Source organism: Sarcophilus harrisii, chromosome 4, assembly GCF_902635505.1.
Source record: "Sarcophilus harrisii chromosome 4, mSarHar1.11, whole genome shotgun sequence".
Lineage (NCBI taxonomy): Eukaryota > Metazoa > Chordata > Mammalia > Dasyuromorphia > Dasyuridae > Sarcophilus > Sarcophilus harrisii.
The window spans coordinates 341,794,701-341,817,692 of NC_045429.1; the positions used below are offsets into that span (position 1 = coordinate 341,794,701).

Genomic DNA, 22,992 nt, shown 5'->3' on the forward strand with positions numbered 1-22,992 from the left:
GGAAGAAAATGCTCAGCTTAGCTGGGTGTTTTATTCTTCATCTCAAAGTTCTTTGCCTTTCGATATATATTCCAGGCCCTTCTTTCCTTTAATGTAGAGGCAGCCAGATCTTTAATTCTTTTTACCTCAGTATTTAAATTTTTTGGCTGCCAAATTTTTTCCTTAATCTTATGTTCAAATTTTCCCCAAATTTCCTTGGGTTTTATTTTTAGGGTTTCTTTCAGAAGGTGTTGTGAATTCTTTAATGCCTTTTTACCTTCGTTCTATTACATCTGGCAGTTCTCTTTGTGATTTCTTGTAAAAAATAGTATCTAGGCTCTTTTTTTTTCATGTTTCAGATGTCCAATAATCTCAGATTATCTCTCCCTAGATCTATTTTCCAAGTCTGTCGTTTTGCAAGTAGATAATTCGTGGTTTTCCGTTTGTCATTTTTTGTTTTTTGCTTGACTGATTCTTGCTGTCTCAATGAATCATTAGTTTCAATTGTTGTTCTAATTTTAAAATTTATTTTTTTAATAGCTTTTTACTTCTTTCTGTATATGTCAATTGAGTTTTGAAATTTATTGTTTTGGTCTTAAAATTTTTTTCCATTTCAAATTTTTTGTGAATTATTTTCTTTTTCAATTCCAAATCCTACTTTCTTTGTGTTCTTTTCTTTTCAATTCATGGATCCTACCTTGCGGTTCTTTGTCTTTTCCAAATCACAAATCCTACTTTGTGGTAATTCTTTATTTTTTCAATTATTTCAGAAGTTGTTGCTCTCTTTAAGGCTTCTCTTTCCTTTCCCCATTTATCTTCTAACTCTCTTTTTGGGGACTTTTAATGGCCTCTTCTTAGGCATTATTAAGGAGGACAGTCTGATGCATTTTGCTGTTTGAGGGTCTCTTCAGGTTTGCTGACCTGCCTTTTTCTGCATAGAAGCTGTGATTGTTCTTTTCATCTTTTTTTATTCATGTTTAAAGCCTTTGGGTATCTCTAGGCAGGGGTTACCACTTCCTCCAGGAGGGAGAGATGTAAACAGATTTCGGCTCCAAGGTATGGGATTCTGTGGATTTTCCTTCCCCAACAGGAGGTGGTTCAGCACTGGTCGAGCTATCAAACTGTTATGGGCTGGTGGTTATCTTGCCCTCGGCTAGGGCTGTGGTGAAAGTGTCACCCGGGCCGGAGCCCTTGTGGGACTGTGGTATTAGCAGCTGAGGCAGAACGCAGACAGCCACAAACCGAGGGTCCTGGTGAAATCACCCTGGAAAAAAGCTCTATAAGGACTCCCCCCTCGCAGATTGGAGGCTAACCCGGCTCGTCCTCCTGCCTGCAGGATCCACTCCCAAGGAAAGCCCCTTTGCAGGTTGGGGCTGGGCTGTGCTGAGATCTGTGCCTTCACCCCTCAGTTTGGACTCTCCTGGGAACCTAATTTCTCTCCCAGTCTGGGATCTCCCCCCTGGGGAACCAACCTTTTTGGCGGACTGGATTTTCTTCGGCCGGTGATTTTCCTTTTATCTTTAAATTGTAGCAGTCAAGACTATTTTTGCGATATTTATTATAAAGGGGTAAAGGCTTAGAAAAGAGGGTGTCTTTCCAATCTTTGGTCCGCCCCCCAAAGTGTCTTGACCCACAATTGACCCCTTTTGTTTGGAAGATCTAGAGTTTCCTGTTCTGATGTTACCTTGATGGTGATGCAGCATTGAACCAGCCTCCACCAAAGGCAGACGTTGGAACAATAAACTTGGAGGGCTTCAATCATATACTTGAAGACTTCCAGGAGCTGGTCAGTGTACAGTATTTGAATGCCACAATTGCACAGGAACTCAGTGCTTATTCATTAGCAGGGTATACATGGGCCTCTGCAAGAATGTCTCCCCCATGTCTTTGCTATCTGCTCTAAGCTGGGGACAAATATTGTCATTTTCTAGGAGACCTTTCTTAAAATAAAAAATTCCCAAATTTTGTTTGCTCATGGATAAATGAATGCAGCCCAAATTGTTCCAGAACAGGCACCTTAAGCATTCATCAGTTTTTTGAGAATTCTGGATGTTCAACAATGTTTTAATAATTGCTTCTTATATATTCAAAATTGCATTTAAGAAACAAAGAAGGAAAAGAATTTAATGACAGCTTTAATTCTTTTTTTAAAAGTCATCAGAGACTTCATTTGGAGATGGCTCTCACTTTATACTTAAGAATCTTAAACTTTTCAGTTTCCATTAAGTCTCTATTTTCGACTTTATGATTTGATTTCTCTTTGCTGGTTAGTGTTTCTTGACTCATTATTTTTCCTGTTTTTGTTTTTATTGCCTTGAGAAAACATTTTCTCTCTAGAACAGCAAGGTAATACAGTGCTTCTCAGCTTGGTATGTTAGAATAAGAAGATCCATAAGCAAGAAATACATAACTTGTGAAAATTAATCTTCAAAAAGGTTCTATGGTCTGATAAAGTTTTTCTCCAACTAATATTGCTTCCATATCCTGACAAAGAATAATTGCTTGAATATAGTAAATCATGATATTTCAACATTATCTAAGTTATCCATTTCTTCAACAGCTGAATGGACCTGATTCTTGAACTGGTTCAAGGTTGCTCTCTAATGATAGTTGCTCATTTTTTCATTTTTACAGAATTTGCCCTCCACTGTGTTCAAAACAATCGTGTAGTCATACTTGTATCTGATGTCCTGCAGACAGATAAGGTGCTGGAAGCATGTAACATAATTTTCAACCGTGAATGCTTGAAAAACATTACTTGGTAATTCTTTCTCTTAATCAGTGATCCTGGAAATAAAAACTGCTCTTTCATGTTAATCTGTTCCTTGAAGTAAATTTGAAATTGATTGAATGGCTAGACAAAATGGATCATTAATGGATAGATGTTGGAAAAAGATTGGTGGAGTATCCCAGGATCTGTCTTTGGCCCAATGGTGGTAGATTGGGAAAAGCTTCATGGAAGAAGTGCTATGTGAATTGGAATATAAATTTGAATACTGAAGGAAGGGCACTGGAGGTGTGGGGAATAATATGTTGAGAGTTGGGATTGTCTTACTTTTTCATTTTGGACCCAAATGTTCAGCATATAATTAAGTATTTAAAAGAAGCTTCATTCATTCATCTTTGAGAATGAGTGACATGTCATTTTTATCATATTTGACGGAATTGTATCACCAGTAATATGAGATGGAGCTAAAAAAAAAAAGTGAAGGTGGCACAAGGCTGCAGAAACTTTGCACAGAAGAATGACAAAGTGCCTGGAACATAGGGGGAGCTTAATAAAAGCTACTTACTTGAACAAAGTAAGGCAGCCTCAGAAGAATGAATTAGAGGGGAATGAGTAGAATTGAGGTGATGATAAACTGGATTGCATTAAACTCCAAAGTCTGTGAATTGATGAATAGAGGAAATATTGCTTTGATTTAAAATGTTGCAGTAAAGGACCTAAAGACCCTCCTGTTTCGTTTCATAGAAGATGGAAACTGAGTCTCAGAGATCTGTCCAAGTCCATACGTAGTGAGCCTGTATTAGAGCCCAGGTTCTAGAAGCTGAGATGCAGTGCTGCTGCCCACCTCCCCAGACTCCCAAGAATATATGCTAGAGAAGTCACATAAGTCTCTCTACCCAAAATATTTGCCAGGGAACTCCAGCTGCTTTGTTTTACACAGGAAAAAACTGAAGTTGTGGTGGTGATTAGGCAAGGCTGGGCATGAAGTTGAGGCAGTGGGTGCAATATGGGCCATCAATAGCCTGATCTTAAGACTTTAAATATGGTGTTGTAATCAACATTGCCAATTACCATTTCCTCTCCTCCTTTCCCCTCCTTTCCCTCTCCCCCATCTCCTTCTTCTCTCTTCTCCTTTCCCTCCTCTCATTTTATCCCCCTCAGTACCTGACAAGTAAATGATGTTTAGCAAATTCTTGGTGATTGATCTAGTTCAACGTTACTCTCTGTTTGTCTCCCCCTCTCTTCCCTATCCTTTTCCCCTTTGCCCTCTTTCCTTTCTTTTTTCTTCTCATCCTTTTTTCTCTCCCTTCTCTGTTTTTCTCTCCTCCCCCGTCTTTTTTCTCCTCTTCTCTCTTGTCTTCTTTTTTCTCTTCTTTGTTTTCTTCTCTCTTCTCCTCTCTTCTGCCTCTCCTCTTCTTTTTTCTAATATTCTCCCTTCGAAGAAAGGACCCCGAAACTCTAAAACTACTTGAAGTAGAAAATCTTCAACTCTGCCTCAGTGAGGGACCCCACCCAAGGGATACAAGATAAATAGCTTCATTTTATTGTTATCAGGTGGGGTTGGTTCAGCCCTGAGCTAAAAGAATTCCAACCCTATTCAATTAAAGATCTTCTATTCAATTCAACTCCACCCACCAGCTTCACTGGAAGGGGGAGCAGGCCAAAAACCTCCTTATAAACATGATAATTAAAACTCATTTCTTTGCAGAGGTTCTAAACATGCCATGCTATGCCATGCCATACCAAGGAAGCCTCTGCTTACTGGATAATATTCTTTTCCAGTGCTATCCTCTCTTTACCCGCACCTATTTCCCTAATAAGACTTTATGCCTCCTCAGAATTTCTAACCTTACTTCCCAATCCCTATAATAAATCTCTTTTATCAATCTAGGTTTTGGGGTTTGTAAATTCCTTCTCAGAGAATCCCTGCACTGCCAGATGGGGTTCCCCAAACTCCTTACCCTTCCATGAATTCAAAGGGGTGTAAGGGAGCAAAACCTCTCCATTTGGTTCCCTGAACCCTGAACCTGCCACTAGACCTTATCATTTAACTCCCTGACCACCAGAAACACTAATCTCATTTTGGTTCCCTAAATCTAGACATTATCATTTGGTTTGCTATAAAAGGGAGCCCCAAATCCTTTTAAACTTCATCATATTTTTGGTTCCCATACTTCATCATTTTCTCCTCTTCTTTTCTCTTCCCTTCTGTTCTTCCTTTTCTTTATTTTTCTCCTTCCTTCCCTCCCTTCCTCTGTCCCTTTTTTCCTCCTTTCCTTCCTTTTTTTTTTTTTTACTGTAGTCATCATGAGTATAATGTTCACATTTCTGTATATTTCATTAAAATCATCATGTGGATATCTTGATTCTTCATATTCATTGCCCTTTTTGGTTCAATAAGTAATAATTATGCATCGTCTTCATGCAACACACATTTGTTTAGCCTTTCCCAGTTAATGATATGTACTTTAAGGCTTTTATTAATTGTGTGATCCTGGATAAATCACTTAACTTTTCTGCTTCATACTTAAAATGGAGACAGTAATAGCACCTATCTCTTAGTATTGTTGTGAAAGCATAATAAATAAAATTTGTAAGGACTTTGCAAACCTTAAAATACTATATAAATGCTAGGTAGATATTGTTTTATGTTGCTTCAAGTTCTGTGCTACAGGCTACTATGGATAGTCTGGTGTATGTGAAGCTTTTCTTTTTGTCCTCTGACTAGCAGTGCAATATTTGGTTCAAAGAGTATGGGCATTTTGGTCACTTTCTTAACATAGTCCCTAATTTCTTTTCCAAATATTTGGACCAATTCACAGCTCTAGTAATAATAGACAGTTATTACTGTCTTCTTTTTGCAACCCCTTTAAAATTGATTATTCCCATCTTTTATCATCTTTGCCAATCCTATTACTATTTTCTTTTACCTCTTCTGAACACTGTAGACTATAAAGTCAAATACAAAGGTGGCCATCTTGTCATTAGACCATCTCATAATACAGTTTCTAGTAAATATAAAAAATGAAATCCTTATGAAAGATGTGAGCATTCAAATAAGAGCACTTCTCTATATATTGATTGTAAAAAATATGAATATCAGGGACAATCACTGGAATTAAGACTTTGCAGTTCCTCTATCTACACTAACTCTATTATCTCCCACCCTTAAGTTTTATTCAGGACAGTTCCTGAGAACAGCTCCTGAGAAGACACTACTTTTCATTGATTCACCTTTCTGAGACAATGGCTTTATTGCATTTCAAAGAGGGCGTGTGAATTTTCATGAGATATGGCTACTATAAGGAAACTGGATTTTATAAATGGGAGTTTATCAGTGATCCACAAAACAAAAACCACCATTCCTCAGAGCTTGTATGTCTGCTGGTAGTTTTGCATCTCTACCTCTTAGATCTTATTTTTTCCATTTATGAAATAATATTCTTTAGATCCTTCATTTCAGTCCATTTTCATCCTTTCTAAAATTTATTGTTGTGTAGTTTTGAAGTAGGTGTAGTCCCTTTAAGATTCCTTTCTTTCTGATTCCCAACCCCTCCTAGGTAATGTAATTACCTTTTGATTCACAAATCCTGGTCTCTTTGAAATCCAATAGAAGATCTGGACCTGTACCACCCCCACTAGGATCTGAGCCAACTTTGGGGCTGTACCCACAGGCCCCTCTAGCTAAATTTCCCATTATAAAAGGGCCATTCTGGGACCCCTCTTTGCAGAGGTCCCAAACATGCCAAACTTATGCCTGGCATATTAGGACTTTCTGTCCACTGGACCCTCTGTCCGGTGCCCTTCTTATCTCTACCTTCACCTACCTTACTTCCAAACCCCATAATAAACCTCTTTTATCAATCTAGCTTTTCAGGCCAATAAATGCTTTTATTGGGGACTTGTGCTGCCATTAGACTTCATTTAACTCAATATCCTTGCGCTTAATCCAATGGGGTTGCAGGGGAGCTCCATTTGACCCCCTGTACCCCAAACCTGCTACTAGACCTCAGTTAGGTACCCCATATCTAGACTTCATCAGTTTGGTGTGTATTACTTCTATCAGCATTAAATTTACCTTAGTATATTGGAGCAGAAAAATTGTAAAAACTAGATTTTAATTCTTAGCCCATTAAAATATCTTTAATAAATACAATTGTCCTTATGTATTAGCACCATTTGTGTGCCTACAGTCATATCTCTGCATAATAGACTTTTTAGAATTTGTTTTCCTTTAATAAAAAAAATAACATTTGGTTTCTTTACTCTAAATATCTGATTTTCTTAGAGTAGTAGAATATCTATCTACGCATTTTGATCCATTTTCACTGTTATTTTTAAATTCAAATTGGAGTTGAAAAAAAATCTATTTGCAGACAAGGGCAAAATTCTGTTCAGCACAATTCATTTCATCAATTCAATTTTATTCAATTTGGTTCCATTCTATGGATTTCAATTCAATTAAACAAATCTTAATTAAGTGCCTGGTATCCACAAGATTCTGTGATCAAGCTGGAGTCAGAACCAAAATAAAAATGAAACCTATCTTATTCTTATGGATCTCATATTATATTGGATTCCTGCTCTTATCAGTGGATTACTTCTAACATTGGGTTTAATGCAGGGTTTTTATTTATCTCATTTGATCCACATAATTATTATCTCATTTATCTATTTATTTATTTATACCCACACACTTCTTTACCTTACTTCTTTGATCTTCTCTCTAGTAATGATCAGATATTCCTAGTTTTCCCATTTCAAGGGAGGCATACTCTGAAACCATGAAGACTGAGTAGGATAGAAACCTATAACTAACTATGCATGTTTACTTCTTCCAATAAGTGAATGAAGAAAAAAAAAAAAAAAGGAATGGGTGTTGCATATTGAGAAAAAGAAAATACACTCTGATTTTTTTTTTTTTTAGATAAGTCAGCATCTGCCCCCAGAACATGTTCTTAGTGTGAAATCCACTTGTTCAGTGAAAGCCTGGTTTTGTTTAGGAAAATCTGAGCTTGAGAGCTCTCAGAAATAGTGCATCATCATCATTTATTAAAAAATCCAGGAAGGAAGACAGACCTGTTGAAATCAAAAAAGGGGGTATGTGGAATTCTCTTAGAATTGATGTGAAGGGAAAAATAAAAAATGCAAACTCAACAAAATATTCCTTAACTTCTTTTAGTAGTTATATTTGTAGCTACAACTTGGGGCAACTTAAGAGATATATGAAATCCTGCAGCCTCTGTGTTAATAACTCCTCACCATAGGGCATTGAAACACCTTGTTAGGTCCTCTCAATCATGCAAATTCTTCATATAATTCCCTTCTGTAATTTTATATTCTATTTAACTTGCAACTAATGAACATCACTACTCTTTCATTTCATTTCTTCTCCTTTGAGATGTCATCTGGCCATGGTTTAGACATATTGTGCCTGCTTTGTAACAAGGGATTTTGTCAACTAGCAATTTTTTTGTTTTGTTTTTGGATTCATGTTCATAGGTTCATAGAAGCATAGATTTCTAGCTGGCAGGGAAGAACCTTAGCAGTTAACTCATCCAAACCTCTCATTTTATAAATGAGGAAAATTGATGTCCAGAGGTTAAGAAATTCATTCAAGGTTACACTGATGTTAGTGCTAAGATAACACTTAGATGCTTAACTGTGGGCAAAAAAAATGCTATAAGAAAATGATTGGAATTGGATTGATAACTTGGGTTAAACTTCAGTTATATCAGTGTTTTTCCCCTATAAAATATGTAGGAGATATTATAGCTTTTGAAAATTTTTTGTAGTGGCTAGAAACTGGAAACTGAATGGATGTCCATCAGTTGGAGAATGGCTGAATAAATTGTGGTATATGAAAATTATGGAATATTACTGTTCTGTAAGAAATGACCAACAGGATGATTTCAGAAAGGCCTGGAGAGACTTACACGAACTGATGCTGAGTGAAATGAGCAGGACCAGGAGATCATTATATACTTCAACAACAATACTAGATGATGACCAGTTCTGATGGATCAGGCCATCCTCAGCAACGAGATCAACCAAATCATTTCTAATGGAGCAGTAATGAACTGAGCTAGCTATGCCCAGAAAAATAACTCTGGGAGATGACTAAAAACTATTACATTAAATTCCCAATCCCTATATTTATGCACACATGCATTTTTGATTTCCTTCACAAGCTAATTGTACAATAATTCAGAGTCTGATTCTTTTTGTACAGCAAAATAATGTTTTGGTCATGTATACTTATTGTGTATCTAAGTTATATTTTAATATATTTAACATCTACTGGTCATCCTGCCATTTAGGGGAGGGGGTGGGGGAGGTAAGAGGTGAAAAATTGGAACAAGAGGTTTGGCAATTGTTAATGCTGTAAAGTTACCCATGTATAAATCCTGTAAATAAAAGGCTATTAAAAAAAAAAAAAGAAAATTTTCTTATAGTTCTGAATAGGAAGTCAAAGTTATCCAAATAGGACTTTATTTATTCTTGCTTATTAAAAATCACAGTACTATAAACTGATAACATTGATATTAATTTATATTGAATATAAAATTCTAGGAGGGGAGTTATATGAAGAATTTGAATAATTGAGAGGAATAATTAAAAAAAGGTGTTTCATTCCCCTGTGGTGAGGGATCATTAATACAGAAGGTGCAGAATTTCACATATCTCCTAATTCATATTAAAAAAAAAGAAGAAAGTAAAAAAGGAAGCATAGCAAAGTAGTGCCAGAATCATCAAATTCTAGGATCACATCCTGCCTCTGATGACTACTGTTTGGGTCACCTTGGGCAAGTCACAACCTTTCAATACTCTGAGAAAACTCTTTAAAGTGGTAAAACAGGTATTTATCTGAATTGTAAATGGAAATTTGTTCATTGGATATTTTCTGTATCAAGGACAATGTAGATCTAATATAACAACAATAATAACCATAGTAACAACAATAATGAGAATAAACATGTGGACATTTTCTGATAATCTCAAGTGCTATGTTAACATTCAAAGCTATTCAATATTTATTATTAAGCATTTACTTAATGACAGGTACTATGTTAGGTTCTGGGAATGCAAAGATAAAAAAGGATACAGTTTTCACCATATTCTTTTGGAATTGAAGGCATCTATTAAACTTCAAATCTGAAAATGTCCATTTCTCTATTTTAACAAATTCTGAAAAGACTTCTAACAAGGTACAACTGAACCAAGAGATGAATTTTTTAAGCTTAGTGAGTTATTATTAAGAGGAAGCATGATATAGCAGGTAGAACATTAAATCTGAAATCACTAAACTTGGGCTATAATATAGTCTCTGCCACTTGTTGATTTGGTCACTCTGAAAAGAACATTACTTAGTCTCTATTGATTTTAGTTTCTTCTTTATAGAAATTTGTTGAGAGTGAAGTAGGAGGGGGAAGAAGACAAATTAGACAGATAATCTTCAGGCTCCCTTCCAAATACACCCCTTTGGCTCTCTTTTCTATCCAGTATTAGCACTGGATCCCCAGAGGACCTCCTACTCACAGGGTTTAAAGGTAATCTTGTGGTTACAAGCTATTCTATATTTTCTTCCACTTAGGTTATTTATGTTTAATACATATTGCTTTATGAATCATGTTGGGAGAGAACAATCAGAGCAAAAGGGAAAATCCATGGGAGAGGGGAAAAAAACAGAAAAAAGAAGTGAACATAGCATGCATTGATTTACATTCAATCTCTATAGTTCTTTTTCTGGATGCAAATGACATTTTATGTCCAAAGTCTATTGTAATTGCTTTGGATCACCAAACCATTGAAAATGTCTTTCATGAACCAAGCCATTCTCCAATTGATAAATGGTCAAAGGATATGAACAGACAATTTTCAGATGATGAAATTGAAACTATTACCACTCATATGAAAGAGTGTTCCAAATCACTATTAATCAGAGAAATGCAAATTAAGACAACTCTGAGATACCACTACACACCTGTCAGATTGGCTAAAAATGACAGGAAAAAATAATGATGAATGTTGAAGGGGATGTGGGAAAACTTGGGCATTGATGCATTGTTGGTGGAGTTGTGAACGAATCCAACCATTCTGGAGAGCAATCTGGAATTATGCCCAAAAAGTTATCAAACTGTGCATATCCTTTGACCCAGCAGTGCTACTACTAGACTTATACTCCAAGAAGAGACTAAAGAAGTGAAAGGAACCTGTATATGCTAAAATGTTTGTGGCTGCCTTGTTTGTAGTGGCTAGAAGCTGGAAAATGAATGGATGCCCTTCAATTGGAGAATGGTTGGATAAATTGTGGTATATGAATGTAATGGAATATTATTGTTCTGTAAGAAATTACCAGCAGGAGGAATACAGAGAGGCTTGGAAAGACTTACATGAACTGATGCTAAGTGAAATGAGCAGAACCAGGAGATCATTATATACTTCAACAACGATACTGTATGAAGATGTATTCTGATGGAAGTGGATTTCTTTGACAAAGAGACCTAATTCAGTTTCAATTGATCAATGATGGACAGAAGCAGCTACACCCAAAGAAAGAATACTGGGAAATGAATGTAAACTGTTTGCATTTTTGTTTTTCTTCCCAGGTTATTTTTACCTTCTGAATCCAATTCTCCCTGTGCAACAAGAGAACTGTTTGGTTCTGCACACATATATTGTATCTAGGATATACTGGGACCTATTCAACATATATAGCACTGCTTGCCATCTAGGGGAGGGGGTGGAGGGAGTGAGGGAAAAAATCGGAACAGAAGAGAGTGCAAGTGATAATGTTGTAAAAAATTATCCTGGCATGGGTTCTGTCAATAAAAAGTTATTATAATAAAAAAAAAGAAAAGAAAAGAAAAAAAAAGAAAATGTCTTTCATGGTTGATGATTGCAGATCCTTGCTATTTTTCTGTACAATGTATTTCTGATTCTGTTTATTTCACTCAGCATCATTGCGTGTAAATCTTTCCAGGCCTTTTAAAAATCAACTTATTCATCATTTTTAGACAACAATAATATTACATTATCTTCATATACCACAACTTATTCAGCCATTCCCCAAATTGATAGACAATTACCCCCTTCTCCCTCCTCTCCCCAAATTTGTTACCACAAAGAACTGGTATGAACTTTGCACTTGTGGGTCCTTTTCCCTTCTTTATGATTTTCTTGGGATACAGACCTAGTATCCCAAGTGCTGGGTCAAAGGGTATGCACAGTTTCATAGCTCTTTGAGCATAGTTCCAGATTGCTCTCCAGAATGGTTGGAAGGCTATCCTCCTAATACTTAGTCCACAAATCCCTACCACTGCTCTTTCCTTTAATAATCAGACAGTAGATTTTTATTTAAAAATATTTTGCTAAATACATCCTATTTAATGGCAAAGTAAGTGCAGTAGTTAAAATGCTTTCTCCCTAAAACATGGGGCAAATTCTCTCATAAATACTCACAGAATCTGTAAAGGGCAGGGGAACATGTCAGAGTTAACATGAAGTTAAACATCCATTTTAGACAAATCTATAGGGAACTCAGATCTCTGGAGCAACTCAAAAGTCCATAATCACAGAATATTACTGGCCTTTATTTCATTGGACAATGCACTCCTCTGCTCAACTAGGCTGACCTTTTGCAAACTATAGTCTTTGCAATGGAATAGCATCTCAACAGAACTTCTCTTTATGTATTTCAATGTCTTCTCTTGGTAGGTCAACCCATTGATGTGTTGGGTATAAAGGGTTGCTTAGCTACTGAACTGACTCCTCACTCCATTTGTCTGCTGTACTTGTTTCCATCCAGAGATGGCTGCTACTGTGTTTATTGAGTATATTGCTTAGATATATGCTGAACATACCATTGCTGATAAGAAAAGATTGGTTAGTTGAGTGTATTGCTGCTAAACTGGACCAAGCAAGTTAGTATCTTACAAAGCTTCTGCTTCTGACTTGAAACAGGCAAGTCACTGGACCAATAGACTACTGAACTATTCTTAGGACAAAACACCTCTATTGATTGTTCTATTCAGTTCCTAGGGCTTACTATTTCATGTGAAGATAGTTTTTTTATCACCTTCAGCCACTGGCTTGACTAGATGCACTGTATTCTCTTTATCTGGAGTATACCAGGGCTCTTTTTATGTGTATGAAAAGTATATCTATGTGGTATTGTGTTCTTTCAATTAGGTCAGTAGCTTTAATCTTGGTTTAATATAAGCCTGTCTTCCTTAAATCCCTCAGAGCCTCATCACCAAAGTTTGTGAGTCCTATGTGATGAGGTGGAAGAAATTTAGACTCTTCCAGTTAACAATTATTCTTGATTTAGAGATAGCTTCACTAAGCTTTGGACTCTACTTTTACTTATGGTGATCATTCAAATTGCATTTCCCAGAGCATGCTGGCTCTTGTGCAGATGATTGACTATAGATAAAAGTACTGAGTACTCTGAACCTGAGGCAAGTTCATTTCTCATTGATTTCTTGATATACAAATGAGGTATGCAAGCTTCAGATCCTTTCTAATGTATGGACTATTTCCTTTGAATCTGAAAAGGTTCCTTTTTTATATTTTAATCTATTTTTAATGATTGTGACTTTAACTTTGTTGATGCCTAAAAAGGGCACATTTGTTTAATTTTTAAAAGTTTAACCTTTACATTAATTGAGTCTAGTTTATTCTTATTTGGAATTAGTAAGGCTTCCCTTTTTTTCCTCAAAATTTCAGTTAATACTACAGATTTTATAGGTGGGATACACAGGAGTTGTAGTAACAAATATTTCTAGAAGTAGAGATTTTAACAGTAAGAATAAGGGTGAAAACCCCACAAAACATATCTATTTTTTAAGATGATATGTAAAATTGTCCCTATGGCTTCTTGGGCTGATACTGGTAATGCTATGCATATCAAATGATAAATAATTTTATTCTTTGTCAATTATATATATATATATATATATATATATATATATATATATATATATTATCTATCACAATGAAGTAGAAAAGCCCAATTTTTGTTATGTTTCTTTTAAGAACTTGAGTATTTTCAGTTTAGGCAAAAACCGATAAAATTTGTATATCATCTTATACTTCTATAACAAAACAAAGAACAAATAATCTTCTCCAATGGGCTGACTGCATATAAAAGAAATCCTTTTCTCCCTTCTGCACACCAATGAAGTGTCATCTCCCTCATAACCTAAATCATTGTCTTTTGGAGTTTGATCATCAGTCAGTGGCATTATTTTATACCCTTAAAATGATTTTATGGTTGAAAACTAATACAGATGCTTTGGAAATAAACTTTTTAGCCTGTTCTCTTAGTCACTCAGGCTTATTAATAATCATAATGTCAAAACATGATCATTTTACAAACATGGAAAATCAATAGGTTTATAAGAAATTTTACATTGTGAATTTAGATTGATATATAGGTACTGTTTGACATGAAGAAAGGGGCGTTACATCTCCTCATTCCACATGACTCATTTAATGTAATGCTCCATTTGTACAAACTTTAAGTTATTTGTCAAGAATTCAGGTATCAGACTTTATTAGGGCAAGGAAGTCAAGTTCTAGAGCTGCATTCTAGATAGAAAAGCAAAAAGAAATCAGGCTACTTTTGAAATGGCAAATCCAGTGTCCATTTTATTGAAGCTAGAAGAAATCAGCCCTACACAGAGGTATGAGTAAGGCCAAGATGTTACATATGGTTTGCAATTTTCCTCTCTCTTAAAATTGATCATCTGCCTAAGTAGCATAATAATAAGGAACAAGTCTTGTAGGAGATAGGCAGCGACCTATATGAGATTCCTCATCCTGAAAAATACAGCTCATTGATTTTCAGATGGCTTTTGACAATTGAGAAACAAATGCTTTAATAAAGCAAGTTGTTTTTGAATGTTAACATAATAAACATGATAGGCAGCTCTTTATAATCAGAGGCTAATCATTATTAATTCCTTTGACATTCAAGTTGCTGACATTAATTATAACAAATGCCTTCAGTAGTTGTCTAATGCAGTCCAGAACTCCACAGCAAACCCATTGTCATTTGGAACTCAAAGTGGTACATTTACTGTCAAGTATTGCTCAAAGATCTAATTTCCTGCATCTTATTAATCAAAGTGAATATACGATTTTGAGGAGATAAAATCGGGAGTGTTTTGAAATGTTTGATCATTTTGGCCTGTTATCCTTTTGATTTTTTTTTCCCTGAGTAGGGAAGAAAACTATTTGAACTTCATAAAATTTTAGGTTTGATTAGACTAGACTTTTCATCTATGAATCTAAAGTCCATTTACATGCATTTTAACAAACTTGTGTATTAGATAACTAAAGACTATTTTTTTTTCATTTTTCACATAAAAATGGGCAAAATGAGATTTGAGGATATCTACTCATCAGTTTTCTTCTTTGCTTTTAGAAACAAGCAGAAATAAAACTCATTTTTTCTAAAGAAAGAAAGAAGCAAGTATTTTTACTAGGTAGGCATTTATTAGGAGGGCAGGGTGTAGCACAGTGGATAGAATACTAGGTCTAGAATCAGAAAGACCTGAGTTCAAATCTGGCTCCAGATATTTATTAGCTATGTGATCCTGGGCAAGTCACTTAAACGTGTTTGCCTCAGTTTCCACATCTGTAAAATGAGCTGGAGAAGGAAATGGAAAATTACTGCAGGTCTTTGCCAAAGAACACCAAAAAGGTTCACAAAGAGTTGGACACCATTGAAAACTGACAATAACACATGCTAGTCCCTATGCTAAGCATTTCACAAATATCTCAATCATCACAATTCTAGAAGATAAGTGCTATTATTATTTCTACTTCATAGCCTAGGGAATGGAAGTGTCTTGCTGAAATAAAGCTAGAAAGTTCTGAGGCTAGATTTGAATTTAGGTCTCTCTGACTCCAGATTTAGTACTCTATGGGCTGAGCTACCTAAGATTTTTTACTGACCAAGCTCATCTTTTCTAAATTCTAAGGGTGTGGGTTGTTGTTGTTGTTTTTTTTTTTTTTTACATAATATGAATATTTTTTTTTTTTTGCAGTTCAGTAACTATTTTATTTGTCAGAAACTATAATCCAAAAGTTTACATTTAAATCAAACTGCTTACATTTTCCTTGGGGGAGCATATTATGTACACCGGTAAACCAATTTAAAAATATCTTAAAAATCAATGCAAAGTTATTTTATTAGGGGAGCCTTAAGAGCTAGAGAAATTAGAAAAGGATCAAGAACCTAAGAAACAGAGATTAGTGGTTAGAGTATTCTAAATATAGGGCACAATGTATAATAGAGTAGGGGGGATGGGTGGTCAGTTGAGTGGGAACATCAAGTATGTTAGGTAGGCTAGAACATAGAATGCTTAAGGAATGCTCATGCTGCCTGGCTGTTTGTTGCATACAAGTTTTGTTTCTGACTAGATCATAAACTTCTTCAAGACAATGGCTTTGAAAAGCAATATAGTACAGTAACAAGAATACTCTTGCTACTGAACATGAGGTCAGGACTATTCCCATATTTGCTATCTTTGGTAAATCACATGCAATCACATATTGCTTCCATTTATCCAGCTGGCATTTGCCAGGTGCTATATTAAGCACTGGAACTACAAAATTAAGACTAAAACAAAATTACTCTCCTCAAAGAACTCTCATAATAATTTACCTCAGTTTCCTCATCTGGACACCTGAAATACTCATCTTAGGCAGTATTTTAATGGATAGTGTGCTGAATCTGGAGTCTGGAAGACCTGATTTTACATAAGGCCTCAGACACTCACTAGACATGGGATTCTGGGCAAGTGATTTAACATCTGTTTATCTTCATTTGGTGGAGAAGAAAATGGCAAACCATTGTATTATCTTTGCCAAGAAAACCTCTTATGTGATCAGGAGTTAGACACAACTGAACAACTAAACATTACTGACCTCATAGAATTCTTATGAGAGACAAGCAAAGAGACAGAGATAAATAGTAGAAGGAGAAGGTTCTAGGTATAAATGATAGCAAATACCAAGTCAGGACTTGTAGTATTGTTTATAAGACAAAGCAAGCAAAGCAGTTTTGCTGAACTAAGGATTTTTTTTTCTTTTGGAAGGAAGTGAAACTTAGAAAACTAAAAAGGTAGGAAGACACCAGGTTGTAAAAGGCTTCAAATGGCAAAAAATAATTTTATACTCAATCTTATGGGTAATAGGGAGCTACTGTAGTTTATTGAAAAGGAGTGTGATGTGGTCAGGAAAATCACCTTTGCAGCTCTATGGAGGGTGGACTAGGACAGGGAGAGACCTGGAACATGAAGAGCAAGTAGAAGACTTGCAGCAGGCTAGATGAATGAAAATAAAAACTAAGGTAATGATTGTGAGGGTGAAGAGAAGGAAAAACAAATGAAAGCTGTTACAAAGATAAATGATAACAGAGTGGATATGTGAGGGAGTGCAAACAAGATATGTCTGAAAAGCTACTTGTACCTTTAATGGTAGCAGGGAAATTGGAAGAAGAAAGGGTTTGGTGAAAAAGACAATGGATTCTGTTGCCTGTGGGAAATGTAATTAAAGATGTCCAAAAGGCAACTGATAATGATATATAGGAATTCAAAGAGTAATTAGAGTTTAGCATATACACAAGAGTTTAGTATATACATCTGCAAAGAAATGATAATAGAATTGATGAAAGCAGACGAAGTCAAAAGATATAATAAAGAGTGAAGAGTAGATGGCTTAGGTTAGAGCCTTGTGGGACATAGTCAGTTGGTGATTAAGACCTAGATGAAGAGCCAATAAAAGTTTAGAGAGGTAGAAAGAGAAACAGAACAGACTAGTGTCAAAGATGCCAGAGAAGAAGCATGTGTTTATGAAGAGATAGTGGAGAGGTGAAGCCAAGATGGCAAAATAAAGGTGGAAACTTACTCAACCTCTCCCCCAAATCACTCCAAAATCCTTTAAATAATGACATTAAATAAATTTTTGAGCATCAGAACATCCAAAAAGAAGGAAAATATTTTCCCAATGAAGGCAACCTTAGAAGGTCAGCAGAGTTCTCATTAAAAATGCTTGTTGATTGATACACCATACTTATCTCTTTTTACTTCTTAAGCTGGATAATGAAACATACCTGTATTTTTGTATAATATTTCTATTTTTATGTGAATTTATATTAAAGTGTCAAATATATTGATTCTGCTATCTTTGTTGAATATAGTGGGTAATATAGACTGAACTTTTTTTTTTTAATAATTAGAACTTTTTATTGACAGAACCTATGCCAGGGTAATTTTTTACAACATTATCCCTTGCACTCACTTCTGTTCCGATTTTTCTCCTCCCTCCTTCCACCTCCTCCCCCAGATAGGCAAGCAGTCCTGTACATGTTAAATATGTCACAATATATCCTAGATAGAATATATGTGTGCAGAATAGAACAGTTCTCTTGTAGCACAGGAAGAATTGGATTCAAAAGGTAAAAATAAGTCGGGAAGAAAAACAAAACTGCAAAGAGTTTACATTCATTTCCCAGTGTTCTTTCTTTGTGTGTAGCTGCTTCTGTCCATCATTGATCAATTGAAACTGAATTAGATCTTCTTTTTGTCAAAGAAATCCACTTCCATCGAATATATCCTCATACAGTATCATTGTTGAAGTATATAATGATCTCCTGGTTCTGCTCATTTCACTCAGCATCAGTTCATGTAAATCTCTCCAAGCCTCTCTATATTCATCCTGCTGGTCATTTCTTACAGAACAATAATATTCCATTACATTCATATACGACAATTTACCGAACCAATCTCCAATTTCTAGCCACTACAAACAGGGTTGCCACAAATATTTTGGCACATACAGGTCCCTTTCCCTTCTTTAGTATCTCTTTGGGGTATAAGCCCAGTAGTAGCATTGCTGGATCAAAGGGTATGCACAGTTTGATAACTTTTTGGGCATAATTCCAGATTGGTCTCCAGAATGGTTGGATTCGTTCACAATTCCACCAACAATGCATCAGTATCCCAGTTTTCCTGCATCCCCTCCAACATTCATTATTATTTTTTTCTGTCATCTTAGCCAATCTGACAGGTGTGTAATGGTATCTCAGAGTTGTCTTAATTTGCATTTCTCTGATTAATAGTGATTTAGAACACTCGTTCATATGAGTAGTAAAGTTTCAATTTCATCATCTGAAAATTGTCTGTTCATATCCTTTGACGTTTTATCAATTGGAGAATGGCTTGATTTCTTATAAATTAGAGTCAATTCTCTATATTTTGGAAATGAGGCCTTTAACTGTGAAAATGTTTTCCCAGTTTGGTGCTTCCCTTCTAATCTTGTTTGCATTAGTTTTGCTTGTACAAAGGCTTTTTAATTTGATATAATTAAAATTTTCTATTTTATGATCAATGATGATCTCTAGTTCTTCTTTGGTCACAAATTCCTTCCTCCTCCACAAGTCTGAGAGATAAACTATCCTATGTTCCTCTAATTTATTTATAATCTCGTTTTTTATGCCTAAATCATGGATCCATTTTGATCTTATCCTAGTATACGGTGTTAAGTGTGGGTCCATGCCTAATTTCTGCCATACTAATTTCCAGTTTTCCCAGAAGTTTTTTTTCAAATAATGACTTCTTATCCCAAAAGTTAGGATCTTTGCATTTGTCAAACACAAGATTGCTGTAGTTGACTATTTGTCTTGTGAACCTAACCTATTCCACTGATCAACTAATCTATTTCTTAGCCAATACCAAATGGTTTTGGAGACGGCTGCTTTATAATATAGTTTTAGATCAGGTACAGCTAGGCCACCTTCGTTTGATTTTTTTTTTTTCATTAATTCCCTTGAGATTCTTGACCTTTTGTTCTTCCATATGAATTTTTTTATTTTTTTCTAGATCATTAAAATATTTTCTTGGGAATCTGATTGATATAGCACTAAATAAACAGATTAGGGAGTATTGTTATCTTTATTATATTTGCTCGGCCTATCCAAGAGCACTTAATCTTTTTCCAATTATTTAAATTTGACTTTTTGTGTGGAAAGTTTTACGTAATTTTGCTCATACAATTCCTGATTTTCCTTTGGTAGATAGATTCCCAAATATTTTATGCTATTGACAGTTATTTTGAATGGAATTTCTCTTTGTATATCTTGCTGTTGGATTTTGTTGGTGATATATAAAAATGCTGAGGATTTATGGGGTTTTATTTTGTATCCTGCAACTTTGTTAAAGTTGTGAATTATTTCTCAGTGCATCAACTTGAGCTTCAGCCCATTACATAATATATAGTCAATTTTTGTGTAGGTTCCATGAAATGCTGAAAAGAAAGTGTACTCCTTACTGTCTCCATTTCATTTTCTCCAGAGATCTATCATATCTAACTTTTCTAGTATTCTATTTACTTCTTTGACTTCTTTCTTATTTATTTTGTGGTTTGATTTATCTAATTCTGAGAATGCAAGGTTGAGATCTCCTACTATTATAGTTTTGCTGTCTATTTCTTCTTGCAGCTCTCCTAACTTTTCCTTTAAGATGCTACACCACTTGGTTCATATATGTTTACTATTGATATTGCTTCATTATTTATGCTACCCTTTAGCAAGATATAGTGCCCTTCCTTATCTCTTTTAATTAGATCAATTTTTGTTTTTGCTTGATCTGAGATCAGGATGGCTTCCCCTGCTTTTTTGACTTCACCTGAAGCATAGTAGATTCTGATCCAACCTTTTACCTTTACTCTGTATGTATCTTGCTGCTTCAGGTGTGTTGCCGGTAAACAACATATTGTATGATTCGTTTTTTAATCCATTCTGCTAACCGCTTCCTCTTTATGAGGGAGTTTACCCCGTTCACATTTATAGTTAAAATTACCAATTCTATATTACTTGTCATACTGTTAACCCCTGTTTATGCTTTTCTCTCTTCCTTTCCCCTTACCCCCTCCCCAGTTTAATACTGCTTCTCAGTATTAAAGAGCATTATTTATTAATGCTCTCAGTATTTAAAAGCAATGTACCAGTTGCTTCTCACAGTGCTCCTTTTTTAGTATCTCTCCACCTTAGAGTTCCTCCCCCTGTCTTACTCCTTTTCCTCACAATTTCTGTATTCCCTTCTGCTTAGCTTATTCCTTCCCTTTTCACTTTTCCCTTCCCACTTTTCAATGAGGTGGGAGAAGTTTCACCATAAGTTGAATATGTCTAAAATTTTTCTCTTTAAGCCAATTCTGATGGCAGTAAGATACATACTATATTCACCCCACTCCATTCTTTCTCTCAGATATAATAGGTTTACTTTGCCTCTTCATGAGATATAGTACCCCCACTTTACCCTTTTTCTGGTACAATGTCCTTTCCACCTCTAGTTTCTAGAACAATTTATACATGTATTCTTTATATATCTTTATAGCAGAAATATAGTTCCCAAGATTTCTTTTTACCTTTTTAGGTTTCTCTTGAGTTCTATATTTGTAGATCAAACGTTTTATTAAGTTCTATTTTTTTCATCAAAAATAGGTGACATTCATTTATTTCATTGAATGCACATCTTCTTCTCTGGAAAAATATGTTCATTCTGGCTGGGTAAGTTATTTTTGGTTGCATACCGACTTCTTTAGCCTTTTGGAATATCATATTCCAGACCCTTCGATCCTTTAATGTGGACACTTCTAGATCTTGGGTAATTCTTTTATGGCTCCTCTATATTTGAATTGTTTTTTTTTCTGACTACTTGCAGTATTTTTTCCTTTGTCTGAGTGTTCCGGCATTTGGCCACTATATTTCTTGGGGTTTTGATTTTAGGATCCCTTTCAGTAGGTGATTGATGAATTCTTTCAATGTCTATTTTACCCTTTGTTTCTATGACTTCTGGGCAGTTCTCTTTGATAATTTCCTGGAAAATAGTGTGCAGGCTCCTTTGGTCATCATATTTTTCTGGGAGTCCAATGATTCTCAGATTGTCTCTCCTAAATCTATTTTCCACATCTGTTGTTTTCACAAGAAGGTATTTGACATTTTTTCCATTGTTTCATTTTTTTTGGTTTTGCTTGACTGATTCTTGTTGTCTCCTCAAGTCATTCAATTCCATTTGTTCGATTCTGATTTTCAATAAAGTATTTTCTTCACTCACTTTTTTAATATCTTTTTCTAATTCTCCAATTGAGTTTTTAAGTGAGTTGTTTTGTTATATGGAGTATTTTTCCATTTTGCCAGTTTTATTTTTTAAAGTTATTTTCTTTTTCCAACTCACTAATTCTATTTTTCAGGGATTTGATTTCTTTATCCACTCTGTCTTTAAATGAGTGGGATGATTTCTCCAGACTCTCTTCCCAAGCCTACCTTTCCTTTTCCCATTTAGTCTTTTTAATTTCTTCTAGGAGATTCATCTTTGCTGAGGACCAGTTGATATCCTCCTTTGGGGATTCACCTGGAGACAATCTGTTTTTAGTCTCCTTGGGGTTTAAAGTCTGCTCTCTATCTGTATAGAAGCTGTCAATGGTTAAGGTCCGTTTCAATTTTTTGCTCATTTTGTCAGAGAAGAATCAAAGACAAACTAGCAAAGAAAAAAAGAAAAAAAAAAACTCCAAATGGAATCTGCTTTTTTTTTTTTTTGGGGGGGGGGGAAGGGAACTGGATGGCATTACCAAGCTTCCTCCAAAGACTGCGGAGGGCAGCAGCGAGGCACAAGCAGGACAGCTCTGACTATGCCCCATCTGGGCTCTCTCACTACTGCTGCCTGCCCTCTGCCTGCACCCGATCTAAAACCGTACCTGCCAGTGAGCAAAAACAGACCTTTCCTGGCGAATTTCAAGGATGTCTTCTCTTGGTAGTTATTTGTGGGCTTTTTTCAGTCAAGTATTAATTTAGAGGCTTGTCATGAAATGAATTCTGAGAGAAAATGCAAAGCTTACGCAGCTATGTGCCCCCTCTCCACCATCTTGGCCAGAACCCTTGGTTAGTTTTCTTAGAGGCCTATCTCACTCCTTGGTTCCAAGACATCTTGCAGATTGTCTTTTATCGCCTCCAGCTTCTGCCTCTAGCTCAACTCCAACTCATGGCTTCTCAATCTCCAACTGACGCTCCCCTCTCAATCTTTTCAACTGAATTCTCCTGACTGAGCTCAGCTGTTTTTATGCTCGTTTAGAGGTGTAAACTCAAAGGTTTGACTCCTCCTCTGAGAGTGGGATTATGGGAGGTATGGATTTGGATAACTCATACTGAACTCTAAAATCTCCCAAACATATGAACTAATATATGAACTAATGTGTGAACTCTCAAAGGTGTTAATTTA

General features: G+C 35.5%; 1 pseudogene; it reads right to left on the reverse strand.

Annotated features, from left to right (window-relative positions):
* Window positions 1-1,555: 1,555 nt before the first annotated feature.
* LOC111720487 lies at window positions 1,556-5,684 on the reverse strand (annotated as a pseudogene).
* Window positions 5,685-22,992: the final 17,308 nt, after the last annotated feature.